Raw genomic sequence first — 13325 nt, 5'->3', positions numbered from 1 at the left:
TTGTATAATAAGCTGTGTGTCAGAGTACCATTTTGAAGAGGGTTAAGAATGAACAGTTGAGATGGGCAACATTTTTTTTTAATACATTATTTGAAACTAGGTGCATTTATCTTTAAAAATATTTTTGTGACATTGACATTAGAGGAAGCATTTTAGAGATTTTCCATTGTGACATTCTTCAGAAAATTCTATCTTGGATATTTGTGGGTTTGCTGAGTGTGACTATATGTAGAGAATCAGTGAACGGAACACATCTGAGTGAATTTAATCAAACTCTTTATATGCTTCTTTTTTTGTCAAGTCTAGAGAAATAGATCTATTTCAACTCAGTCCAAAGAAATTAATTGTTGGAACACATGAAAGCCCTCTTTTTAAGGTGAGTTCACAGCATGTGAGGAGCCTGACAGTGAGGTGATTATGGTCTTTTTAGTTTGAACCTCAAGAAGATGTCTCTAGCTGTATAATCCTGCCTTTTGGGAAATACAAGTTAATTTTCCAGAATGTTTGGAAATCAGTGATTCATAATCCAGTCATTCCTGTGTGCCTGGCATCTTCACATGTTTTTACTGAAACGTCTTACTCCAAAGTAGGGAGGTGGGAGGGGGGTTTGGGAAGGGGAACGCATGTACACCCATGGTGGATTCATGTCAATGTATGGCAAAACCAATACAATATTGTAAAGTAAAAAATAGATAAATAAATAAATTTAAATTAAAAAAAATTAAAAAACAAAGTAGGGACTGTTTTCCGTTTGTTGATGAAAAGTAGGCAGAAGGAGGTGGCTCGGCTACTAGGCCCTATCCAGTGAGCGAATGCCTCTTTAGCTACTTCCTTTGTGGTCTGTTGGCATTTAATCTTCGAGATGACCTGTGAGGTCCTGGCTGTAGTTATCTCTGTCTCCAGACCAGGAAATCTGGCCTCTGAGAAGTTACTCACTCAAGGTCACATGGTTAGTGAAGGCGTGAAAGCAGGATTGAACTCAGCTGATGGAAGAATACTCCATCAGATAAATATTTTGGTTCCAGTGCTATAGTCCAGCTTCGACTGCCTGGGCTCCTTAGGGAGTCACCGCCTTTATATTCTGTAGCCCCAAGATGATGGGACATTTGCCCTGACTTGGGGCTTTGCTGGTGGCTCAGACAGTAAAGAATCTGCCTGTAATGCAGGAGAGATGCAGGTTCAATCCCTGGGTTGGGAATATCTCTGGAAAAGGGAATGGCAACCCACTCCAGTATTCTTGCTTGGAGAATCCTGGTGGACAGAGGAGCCTGGTGGGCTACAGTCCATAGTGTCATAAAAGAGTCAAATACGACTGAGCGACTAATACCTCCATATCCATGCAAAACACTTGATGTTTTTATCCTTGTAACTTTAGCCATTCTCATGAGTATACAGTGGCATCTCATCGAGGTTTTAGTTTGCATTTCCTACTGATTAATTATGTAGTAGAGCTCTTGTGCTTCCTTGGCATTGGTTTTCTTTGTGGAAAGTTTGTGTTCGGATCCTGTCTATTTTTTTGATTGTGCTGGATCTTCGTTGCTACATCTGTGCTTTCTTTGGTTGTGGAGAGGAGCTGTGGGCCTCTCACTGCAGAACCTTCTCTTGTTAAAGGAGCATGGGTTCTAGAGCGTGAGGGCTTCAGTGTTGTGGCTCACAGGCTTAATTGCCCAGAGGCATATGGGATCTTAGTTCCTGACCAGGAATCAAACCCATGGCCCCTGCATTGGAAGGTGGATTCTTATCACTGGACCACCAGGAAAGTCCTCTGTATTTTTTTTTTTTAACTATGTTGTCTTTCTCTGAGTTTTAATACCATTAATGAGGTAACGTGGAGAATTATAAAGGAAGTATTTTGTTGCTGACATATTTTCAGGAAAGGAATCTCTTTAATGGATATTTTGTTTCCTACACCATTTTTTTTTCTTTTTTTGGACATGTATAGCAGGAACTGCCTGTCACCTCTTGGCTTGTTTTAATTTGCCTTGCTTTGCTACATGCACTTTTTACTGACTCTGTCAACTCATAATCTCTGGGAAAACCGCTTGTGAAGGTACTAATTATGCTTCTAAACACACACGCACACATGTCCATCTGTCACAGGCAAACCTTGACTCCCCTACCACTGTGAGGGCGCCCTAATGATCCCAGTGGACACTCTGCAGTGGGCACAACATCCTCTCCTGCTTTCTGGTTCCCCTGCACCCACCACTGTTCAGTGTAAATTACTGGGGAGTCAACAAGTGACTGTTGGTGATGATAAGCTGCTGACCTGGGTAGGTTAAGTGCTCTTGAATGACTCCAGTTTTAGAGAACAAGAGATCTTCTAAACTGATGGATGTAGTAGTAAATTAGTTTGAAATCCTTACTTTAAAAACTGCTTCTGTAAGCTTTAGAATACCGAGATTTTGCTTGATAGCTAGCTATAAAATCTACTTGGAAAAAAGTATTGTAGCGAAGCTGGTATTGTGATTTGGCTATGAGTTGTTGTTGTTGTTCGATCACTAAGTCATGTCTCACTTTTTGTGACCCCATGGACTGCAGCACGCGAGGTTGCCCTGTACTCCACTATCTCCCAGAGCGTATCATCCAAGCATCTCATCCTCTGTTCTCTCTTTCTCCTCCTGCCCTCAATCTTTCCCAGCATCAGGGTCTTTTCCAGTGAGTCGGCTCTTCACATCAGGTGGCCAAAGTATTAGAGCTTCAGCTTCAACATAAGTCCTTCCGATGAATATTCAGGGTTGATTTCCTTTAGGATGGACTGATTTGATCTCCTGGCAGCCCAAGGGACTATGAATAAGACAGGGTAATTCTATTTTTATTTTGTAAAATAATTAATTTAATTATTTTTGACTGTGCTCAGTCTCTGTTGCTGTGTATGGGGTTTCTCTAGTTGGCATGAGCAGAGGCTCCTCTCAAGTTGTGGCCCGCAGGCTTAGTTTCCTTGCAGCATGTGGGGTCTTCCTGGACCACAGATCATACCTGTGTCCGTGTCCCCTGCATTGCCAGATGGATTCTTAACCACTGGACCACCAAGGAAGTCCAGTAATTCTGTTTTTAGAGTAGATGTTTCTAGGTTAGACAACCTAAGAGTATTACATGGCCTTTAGTGGTTTATTCTAGCTGTTATCTGCGGACCAAAGGCAGAATATGTTCTTGATCATTGTGAGCCATGTTTTATATTAATATAGGATTCCCTGGTGGCTCAGACAGTAAAGAATCCGCCTGTCAATGCTGGAGACGGGGTTTCTATCCTTGGATTGAGAAGATCCCCTGAAGAAGGAAATGGCAACCCACTCCAGTGTTCTTGACTGGGAAATCCCACGGACAGAGGAGCTTGGCAGGCTATGGGCTATGGAGTCTCAAAGAGCCATACATGACTGAGCAACTAACACTTGTATTAATATAAACTTGAGTTGATTCATCAAGAGGTGTCCATGCTGTGTAGGATAATGAATGAGTAGAAAAGCTGATGAAATTGTGAGCTCATGGGGGGTTGCTTTTGGAAGTTATGATCTGATAGAGCACTGGATTGGCACCTAGCAGATCTGAGATCTAGGGCCAGCTTTGCTGTGTGACTTTATAGAGGTCATTTGGCCACTCTGGGCTTTCCTCTGCTCTGAAATGAGTCAATTGAAAGACTTGTGCTGTGAATTATTTTTATTATGATGGTTTTGAGGTCACATGACAACTTTGAAAATAAACCCAGTCTTGAAGTTCTTTATCTATGGTGTTATTCCTCATCCCACTCATAATTGCGTGACTTTTCTGTCTTTATTACTTTCTCTTTGTTACTCTTTATTACTTTCTCTCTTCCAAAGTAAGAGAAGGAAAAGGTAAAAATAATAATAAAGATGAAAAGGAACTTTTGATACAATATTAGAACAAAACAAAAGCCTGTTTTCAAAATAGTAAAATGCAAAACTTTTTACTTTGTTATTATGGGTCACAGTCAACTCAAATTCGGCCCAAAGGTGTTTTGGATTAAAATTTCTCTAATGTCCTCATAAATGTTTGTGATTTTATTCATTTGAATTTTTGGTATCCCTTATATTTCACCAAGCAAATAAAATAAAATCTTAAACTGCAGGCAGTAAGCAATCAAAAAGAGCCCATAGAACTTGGAGTTTATGCTTCTATATTAATTTAGTGCTAATTCTGACTCTATGTTCTTCTGAACATTGTTGGATAGTGAGACAAAGGGAAAGTAGATTATTTTGAAAGTTTTGAATGTGAGAGTGGGAATTATCAGTGTTAGTTATTGAAATAGACATTTTCAGGCTTGCTTTTTACTCTTTTTGAAGCTATTCAAAATCTAGGTCAAGATTTGAAGCCTTACTCATGAACTCCTGGCACATTGTTCACTACATATTGCTCCAGAAAGGAACTAATGATGGTGGGGCAACTGGCGTCCACCTTAATGAAGTGGTTCTCAGGCATCATCTGTTGAAGTCCCAAGTGCCTCCTTAAAAATCATACTGTTGATTACTCCTGTACCTGTGCAAAACATGAAATAAATCTCAATAAAAAAGGTACCTATGACAGAGCATCTTCCTTCCCTGTTGGCTGGCTCCCACTGTCAAGTAAAAAAAAATGTCATTATCTGGGCTGATGGCACCAGACGAAAGCAGATGCCAGAGGAAAAGAATGGTTAAGTTTTCCATCACATTTTCTTGAGCTGCTAGATGTCCACATAACAATCACTTTCATGATTCATCCAAGTGTCTCCAAATAGAGTAAGAACATTTACAGAAATGGCAACCCACTCCATGTGTTCTAGCCTGGGAAATCCCATGGACAGAGGAGCCTGGCTATAGTCCATGGGGTTGCAAAAGAGTTAGACACAATTTAGTGACTAAACAACAGACCTAAGAACACGACTTTCCTCCAAAAAGCCTCAGTTTCTTTCCGCGTTTGTAAAGTGGAGTCACATTGTTTCTGGGCCTGAGTACATGCCCAGTCAGTGTTAACTATTTCCTTCCTAAAAATGAAATACTCAAAAATTGGGGTAGTGTCACCTCCAAGAGCTGACCTTGCATCAGGAGGATAAAGAAAACCCAGGACAAAGAAGCACGTGTTTGTGAGCTCTGGTAGGAACTGTGTTTGGAGGACAAGATAAGAGAAAATGCTGACTTGTAGTATTTTATTCCCTTGCAAACATTAATAAAGTTTCTGCAGTACAAACAACATATCTCTTTCCTCCCCAGTTATGCAGTTTCTTGTGAGGAGGCAACATCATTTCCTGCTCGGTTTTGTGAATTACAAGGATGCTGTATCCTGCTGAGGATGCTGGGCTTGGAATGAGGCAGAGAGAGGCTCACGGGGATCTCCAGGCTAGTGGCAGCCCACAGGCTCTTTAAATTGTTTCCCATTAAGGGCACAAGCAAAGCCCACCTTATAGCCCTCTATAAGAAAGAGGCTTTGGACCCAGATTTTTCCCAGGTAGATTAGGAAGTACACACTCTCTGTTACACAGTGAAAATTAGTTTCTCTTTAATGATACTTGAAAAACTAATCACTTTTCTTCTCCAGAATAATCATAATCATCTCCGCTCTTTTATTTTAGCTGTCTCCAACTGGACATCCAGGGCGCCTCTCCTGTTCTTTCTATTGAATTGGAAGCTAAAAAGACTCTACAACCTAGAAAGGAAGTAAAAGGTAATGCATGTTAAGAACTGTGTTATTAAATTCACGTGTGCATCTGATGATCATAAAGTGACGGCAGCTCATTCTTCGTTGAGCGGGATTCGGGGGTCCTTCCCTGTTTTCCCACCATTTCCCTCCTGTCCCTCCCCACCACCCCTTCCCCCGTCCACCACCACCCAACCCCTCCTTGCCATCTTCTCTGTCTCCTCCTCTTCTCCTTCCTCTCCCTTCTTCACACGGATTCACTCAACAGACGGGGGTGTGGAATCTGTCCTGTAGGGTCCCTGGCAGGAGTGGGAGGGATAGCCTCTGAAAAGGACCTCCCCCAGCTCTGTGCGGGCAGCTCTGAGTGAGAGGCAGTCCTTGCTTCTGGCTGTCCCCAGAGCGCTCCCTCGCCGACCACCCGGGCCCTGAAATGTGTGTGCTTCCCCGGCTCTCTTTGAGGTTGCCTGGGTGTTGCTTACAGTGGCTTTTTCTGCAAATTCTCAGGCTGTTCGAGGCTCAGTCCCTCGTGGAGATGAAGAAAGTAGCATCCGTGGACTGTCACCTGACAGATGAATTTGTGAACACTCTCACTTAGTGTGAGATCTGGTATATTTTTTCCAATCACTAACGAAACACGTATCATGCAAAAAATTTAAATGACCCCGATCCATAACATAGAATGTGACTGGTCTCTCCCAAAGCCCAGAAATAACACCGGCTAAATTTGGGTGCACACACCTTAATCGCTTTCCTCTCTGCATAGACTCATGTTGTTAGTAAACATGCTTAGTCTGTAATAAGTGCCCTAATCCAACAGGGTAAGATTCTGTGGGAAAAGGTGGTTTTGTAATTTCTGCTGATCGCCATGTCTTGTTTCTTCCCTGTGCGTGGCCCTTGCTGATGCAGATGGTGGGTTCTGTGAGCTGGGGACCATGGGTGCTCCCTTGCACCTGTTCATTTTGGTGGCTTCTGCCCTCATTTAGTAGCCAAGCTGCTGTTTACCTACCCCCTCTTGCCTTGATAATGCATTAGTCGCGCCAGGATTCCGGGGAGAACCTGGGCTCAGGTACTGCCAGCCAGGGTGAGCATCTTTGTCCAGGATCCTGCGTGGGAACGGTGAGCCCCTCCCTTGGCTTAAATCCTCCTTCGTGGTACACCCCCGCCAGCCTGGCTCTGGAGACATTGTTGCCTCTCTGCTTGGTGCCACTGTCTGTCCTTAAGGAGCCAGCCGTCTCCCTCCTGGTGGGACTGCCCTCACCTGACTTTCTGCCTCCCTCCTCTCACTTCCGAGACACCTGGCTCCTGCATCCTTCTTCAGCCTCGGTCGCCTTCTCAAATACCCTCTGACTCTACCCCATCCCCTCTTGATGCCCCCCTCAACTGAATATTCGAAAGCAACTGGCCACGATTCCAACTCCTTGGTCCACTGTTCTCCCAGGTGTCTGTCTGTCTGTCTCCATGCATTGTCAGCAGCTGAGGGGGCCCCTGGCCTGTTCAGCTCAGTGACCAAGAGAGCCTCTTGTGGTCTGGCACTTGATTGGCTGTAGGAACTAAGCGATTGATGAGTGTTGGGTGGACAACAGGCATCGTCCCTACCTGAGCTCTTTATCCTGGAATGTGGGCACCGACTGTATCCAGTGGGATGCCGTGTATGCTGGTCAGATGCTCCGGGGACCGTGGAGCAGTGTCAGCTTTGAGGCAGGGCGTATTTTCCTGACTGTGAGTTCTTCTAGGAAACTTGAGATGGTCCCCAGTTAGATTTATGAGTTGGCTTGTGGGTGGGCGGGCTCCAGCTCTGGGAAGCCCAGCCCCGTCCCCTCCCATCTGCTGTTGGAGCTCTTCTCATAGGTGGACAGAGCCAGAACTTCCTGGGGCTGGTGGCTTTGGTGACAGGGGGCTCTGGGTCAGCATCTGGACTCAGCCACATGCGATGTGCATGATGTTGGAAAGCTGTTCACTTTCTGTGCCTCAGTTTCTTCACCTGTCACATCAGGATACAGGCAGTGCCCACATCATAGGCTCCTTGTGAGCATCAAAGGATGAGTTGCTGTGTAGGCTGGTGCACGGGAGATGTATAATCCATGTTAGAGCTTCTGTTCTATTGTCTTCTGCAGAACAGAGGTGATAATACCTATTTCTCATGGTTACTGTAAGCATTAAATGAGATGGTGCCCATAAAATGGGGCCTCCCAGGTGGATCAGTGGTAAAGAATCTGCTTGCCGAGCAGGAGACGCAGATTCGATCCCTGGGTCGGGAAGATCTCCTGGAGAAGGAAATGGCAACCCACTCCAGTATTCTTTCCTGGAGAATCACATGGACAGAAGAGCCTGCTGGGCTACAGTCCATGGGGTCGCAAAGAGTTGGACGTGACTGAGAGACCAAACAACAATTATGCTGGCTGTTTTTTTTTTAATTTGTATAACTTAAAAAATTCGACTTGGTTACATGGTTGCACATAAGTTATGATTTGTCCTGAGATTAAACAAGTAAAAATAATACAGCTACTTCTCAAAATTTGTAGCAGTGCCTTGGGAAAGTTTCTGCAAACCACAGAGAAGTTGAGTTGTTGCTCTAAACGGAGAGAGTGGGTTCATCCCCTGCAGAGGTGACCTTTGGTTTCAACTCTCATTGAGTTTCCTTCCTTATTTGCTTTTGGCATTGATCTGACCTGAGTACTGCCTAAGAGCAAACCATTTAAGCAGAAATATCTTTCAATATTTAATGATACTCAGTTCTTCAAACCCTTCACTGCCTAAGAAATTTGTACTGAGTGACCTGTCTCTTTAAGATTCTGTAATATTCACTTAGATTTTCCTAGACTTGGTTTCTCTGATTAATATCCAACCATACTTTTCCTTGGGTTTCCCAGGTAGCTCAGTGTTAAAGAATCTGCATGCCAGTACAGGAGCTGCAAGAGACTGGGGTTCGATCCCTGGGTCGGAAAGATCTCCTAGAGAAGGAAATGACAACACTCACTCCAGTATTCTTGCCTGGGAAGTCCCATGGACAGAGGAGCCTGGTGGGAGTGGAGTGGCAAAGAGTCAGACAAGACTTAGCACAAACTCTTATTTATTTTTTTCACCTTGTTTTATTGTTTAGTTAAAGGAGAAAAACAGCCGATGGTAGGTTTTGGAATTTGAGGATTTTTTGAGATCGTTAAGTTAATTGATAGACCTCCTATGTATTCATGGCATAAAGGTACAAGTATGTTAAAAGACATTTCCAGTTTGGTCTCTAATCCTAGGCTCTGATTAACCTTCTGCAAAGCCTGTTATCTCCAGTAAGTGATTCTAATTGATACATATGCTACTTTGTAAAAAACACAAAACACAATACTTAGCACTTTTTCTGGGTTTTGTACACAAATGTGAAATTTGGCTTTCCTTCTCTAAAGGAAAATTTGTGTCTTTTATGGACTGAAAATGTTTCAAATTCAAGGTGCACACTTTAGTCATAAAGATGAAGTTCCATTTTAAGGAGGAATGCTGTTTAAATACTGGGCTGGGTGGCCACTTCCTTCTTCAGAGGATCTTCCCGACCCAGGGATTGAACCCTCATCTCTTGCATTTGTAGCAGATTCTTTACTACTGAGTCACCTGAGAAGCCCATCTAATCTATAGACCTTATGCAAATTTCACCGATTTTCCCAGTAATGTCCTAACTAGCAATTTTTTTCCCCTGGTTCCAGCTGGAATCCTGGATTACACGTTGCATTGGGTTTTCATGTCTCTTCCATTTTCTTTAATCGGGATCAGTTTCTCCTTTTGTCTTTCATGACTGACATTTTCAAAGAGTACAAGCCATTTGTTTTGTAGAATGTTCCCCAGTTTGGCTGATCTTCGATCTCCTCATGATTAGGTTCAGGTTGTGGGTTTTTTTTTTTTGGACGGAGTCCTATCTAAGAGCTATTGTGGCTTTTCCAGTGCCTGATACTAGGAGACACATAATTACTGGTAATATTAACTTTAGGTTAAGCCTACATATTGGAGAAGGAAATGGCAACCCACTCCAGTATTCTTGCCTGGAGAATCCCAGGGACGGCGGAGCCTGGTGGGCTGCCGTCTATGGGGTCGCACAGAGTCGGACACAACTGAAGCGACTTAGCAGCAGCAGCTGTTTAAATTTTTTTACTAGCATCTCTTTTCAATGAGTACTGTCTGGGCTGTGTTTTCTGGCTTGTTTTCTGAGTTAGAGTTGGAAAGCAGACGTTTCTTTTTTCTCTTTCTCACTGTTGTTCAGGGCCACCAAGCCTTGTTATCTTTGTTTTTGTCCCCTGTGTCCATTCTGCAGTTTGCACGTCATTTCAGAGAACCTCTTCCTTCTTTGGTCTCTGTCTGAGCATATAAGCATCACCAGAATGTGACGCAAGCAGTGATGCAGGCTGTAGGGGACCCAGTGAATTCTAGATTGTTCTGACCTAGTAAGTCACCCAATTTGTGTTTCTTAGTCTTCAAAAGGTTCTTGTAGGAGGATAATTGTACCTGTTGAAAAAGCGTGTCATTCTTTTCTCATGAGTAATTGCTGATGGTGTATAAATGTGTCCTAGCCTTTTCTCACTTAATTTTTTTTCCTTAAATTTATTTTTAATTGGAGGATAATTGAGGTACAATGTTGTGTTAGTTTCTCCTATACAGCAACATGAATCAGCCTTAAGTATACATACATCCCCTCCCTCTTGGACCTCCCTCCCAGCCCTCCCATCCCACTCCTCTAGGTCATCTCAGAGCTTTGAGCTGAGCTCCCTGTGCTATAGCAGCTTCCCACTTGCTATCTGTTTTACATGTGATAATATATATATTTAAGTTCTACTCTCTGAATTCGTCCTACCTTCTCCTTCCCCTGCTATGTCTTTGTCTATACCTGCCCTGCAAATAGGTTCATCAGTACCATTTTTCCAGACCCCATATATATGCATTAATATATGATATTTGTTTTTCTCTCTCTGACTTACTTCACTTTGTATAACAGGCTTCTGGGTTTATCCACCCCAGTTCAACTGACTCAAATTCATTCTTTTTTATGGCTGAATAATTTTCTATTGTGTATATGTACCATAGGTTTTTATCCATTCATCTGTTGATGGCCGTCTAGGCTGCTTGCATGTCCTGGCTATTGTAAATAGTGCTGCAGTGAATCTCAGGTATTGCTCACCCTGAATCAGGTGCCACCATCACTCCCCGTCAACCCTGGGACATCATCGATGTCTGTGCTTTTTTCTCAGAACTGTGTTGCACTTTCCGTATGAAATCCTGAAATGTTTAAGATGGAGATGGTGCAAGTTTAATTCCTTATTTTACAGAGGAGAAAATTGAGACCTTTTAACAGTTATTTTCATTTAATATATTTGTAAGAATTCAGCAAAGATACACTTTTCTAGTATTCTTCAGAGTAGGAAATGGCAACCCACTCCAGTATTCTTGCCAAGGAAATCCCATGGACAGAGGAACCTGGAGGGCTACAGTTCATGGGGTCACAAAGAGTTGGACACGACTGAGCGACTAAACACACATAGGTATTCTTCATGTAATAAAAATATTTACAGAAAGTACTAATAATTAGTGTATTAAATCATACTGAGAGACTTCCCCAGCAGTTCAGTGATTGAGACTTCACCTTCCAATGTGGGGGATGCAGGTTCCATCCCTGATCAGGGAAGCTAAGATCCCATATGCCGTGTGGCAAAAAAACCAAAACATAAAATAGAAACAATATTGTAAGAAACTCAATAAAGACTTAAAAAAAATCATATTGAACGTGGTGAGCTTTTGGTACACTCCCCAGTAAAGGACAGCTATGCTTCACCTGGGGCTCTGGGAGCAGAACTGGTACCCAGGAGTGTCCTAAGTGGCCACGTGGTTGCATTTGCTCTTTAACAGTTCACTTAACACATATATCTTGGCATCCATGGTATCGTGTGGGAAGGCAGGCCCCCTGCTCTTGAGAAGTGCACAAATTACTGTCCCCAAAGCAAATTCATCTGTGTTCTGTGGCAATTTATTGACTGTCTCCCAAGCAAAACCAGTTTGTTTTCCCCTGAGCATTTCATTTTACCAGTATCCAAAGTAACACTCTTAAAGAGTGACTCATGTGCACACACTTAACAGACCAGACCAGGTGTTCCTGGGCCGCGGGTCCTCGAGGGTCTCCCCCAAATCAAGACCAGCATTTGGTAAGCTCAGTTTTAATGAGGCTGTAAATGTCCACTTACAGCTTTTCCTTTCTCCATCATCCTTGTTTCAGCAACTTTGTTGGCATAGGGTTTATTAGTAAAATAAATTTTAGTGACAAAAAAGTGAAAGTCGCTCAGTCATGTCTGACTCTTTGAGAACCCATGAACTATACAATCCATGGAGGCCAGAATATTGGAGTAGGTAGCCGTTCCCTTCTCTAGGGGATCTTCCTAACCCAGAGATTGAACCTGGGTCTCCTGCATTGCAGGTGGATTCTTTACCAGCTGAGCCACCAGGAAAACCCTTTAGTGACAAACGCACATGCTTTTTGTTTTGTTTTGTTTTGCTTTTAAAGAAGGGTTTAGAAATGGGAAAATCTTTTTTCTAGGGCACAGCATAATAATGTAACCACATGAAAAAAATACTAAGTGAAAATGGTCATTTTAGTAAAAAAGCAGGACTACCCTTTTAATCTGAAACGTGGCACTGTTTCCCACTCTTCTTCTTTATACTTTCCCCCATACTCAAAACGTCCTGTCATGATTAAGGATTTCGGTGTCCCGTATCATTTCATTGATGGTGACATTTCAGCCACATGTTTGCAAGTGTTCTTTCAGGATACGGCGCCTCCTCCCCCATAGTGACTTGTCATTGTTCTCTTGCTTCTGCCTGCTTGGGGTCTAGGTGAGCACGGTCCGAGGAGGTCCCAGCAGGTGTGCCGTGAGCGCCAGGAAGGGGAGCTGAGGGCATTACCCTGGGGGTGAAATTCACTCATCATGGTGATCACCGGCTGTCACAAACGTGGCGTCAGGGTTTTGGCAGAGGAAGGACAACACTGGCTGGTATGACCCGTCTGGTAAATGAGGACATTCCTAAACCAGTGTATACACCACCCCCCTCTCAGTGTCAGTTGCAGGACTCTGCAATCCTTTTGTGACTTGACTGAATGGTTGACAGCTAGCTTCTGCAGTAAGCCAGGGAGTAGCACTAAAGATTAAACTTATTTCGTGGTACCTGGGTCTGTCTCGTATGGAATAAGCAGAGATCGACTTAAGTCCTTGGCAGGATTTGGCCTCAGATAAGCTATGTAAAGTCTCCAAGCCTTTGTGTCCTCACATTTATCTTGAACAGAGGTTGCTTCCGATTTCTCTGTTTCCATAAGACATCGTTTTTTTTTTTTAGTTTTAGATAAATATTGAAAGTTTATTATAAATGTATAAGAAATAAGTTTGTTTAGAAACCTGTTTAACATCCGCAAATCAATCAATGTGATACACCACATTAACAAATTGAAAGATAAAAACCATATGATTATCTCAATAGATGCAGAAAAAGCCTTTGACAAAATTCAACATCCATTTATGAGAAAAACCCTCCAGAAAGCAGGAATAGGAGGAACATACCTCAACATAATAAAAACTATATATGACAAACCCACAACAAACATTATCCTCAAAGGTGAAAAATTGAAAGCATTTCCCCTAAAGTCAGGAACAAGGCAAGGGTGCACACTTTCACCACTACTA

General features: G+C 42.9%; 1 protein-coding gene across 4 annotated transcripts in view; it reads left to right on the top strand.

Annotated features, from left to right (window-relative positions):
• Positions 1–13325, top strand: part of FAM110B (family with sequence similarity 110 member B) — a 150937-nt gene that overhangs the window by 31357 nt on the left and 106255 nt on the right. For 3 of the 4 annotated variants that reach the window (XM_081504371.1, XM_081504369.1, XM_081504370.1), the window contains one exon: positions 5564–5655. The gene's annotated coding sequence lies outside the window, so the exon portion shown is untranslated. Of the gene's footprint in view, positions 1–301; positions 377–5563; positions 5656–13325 lie in introns of all 4 variants that reach the window. The other variant, XM_081504372.1, reaches the window with a different exon arrangement.

The sequence above is a fragment of the Giraffa tippelskirchi genome, chromosome 6 (assembly GCF_054371585.1).
Source record: "Giraffa tippelskirchi isolate mGirTip1 chromosome 6, T2T-mGirTip1v1.2.pri, whole genome shotgun sequence".
NCBI classification, from domain to species: domain Eukaryota; kingdom Metazoa; phylum Chordata; class Mammalia; order Artiodactyla; family Giraffidae; genus Giraffa; species Giraffa tippelskirchi.
This window is presented reverse-complemented; position numbering and strand designations above follow the sequence as displayed.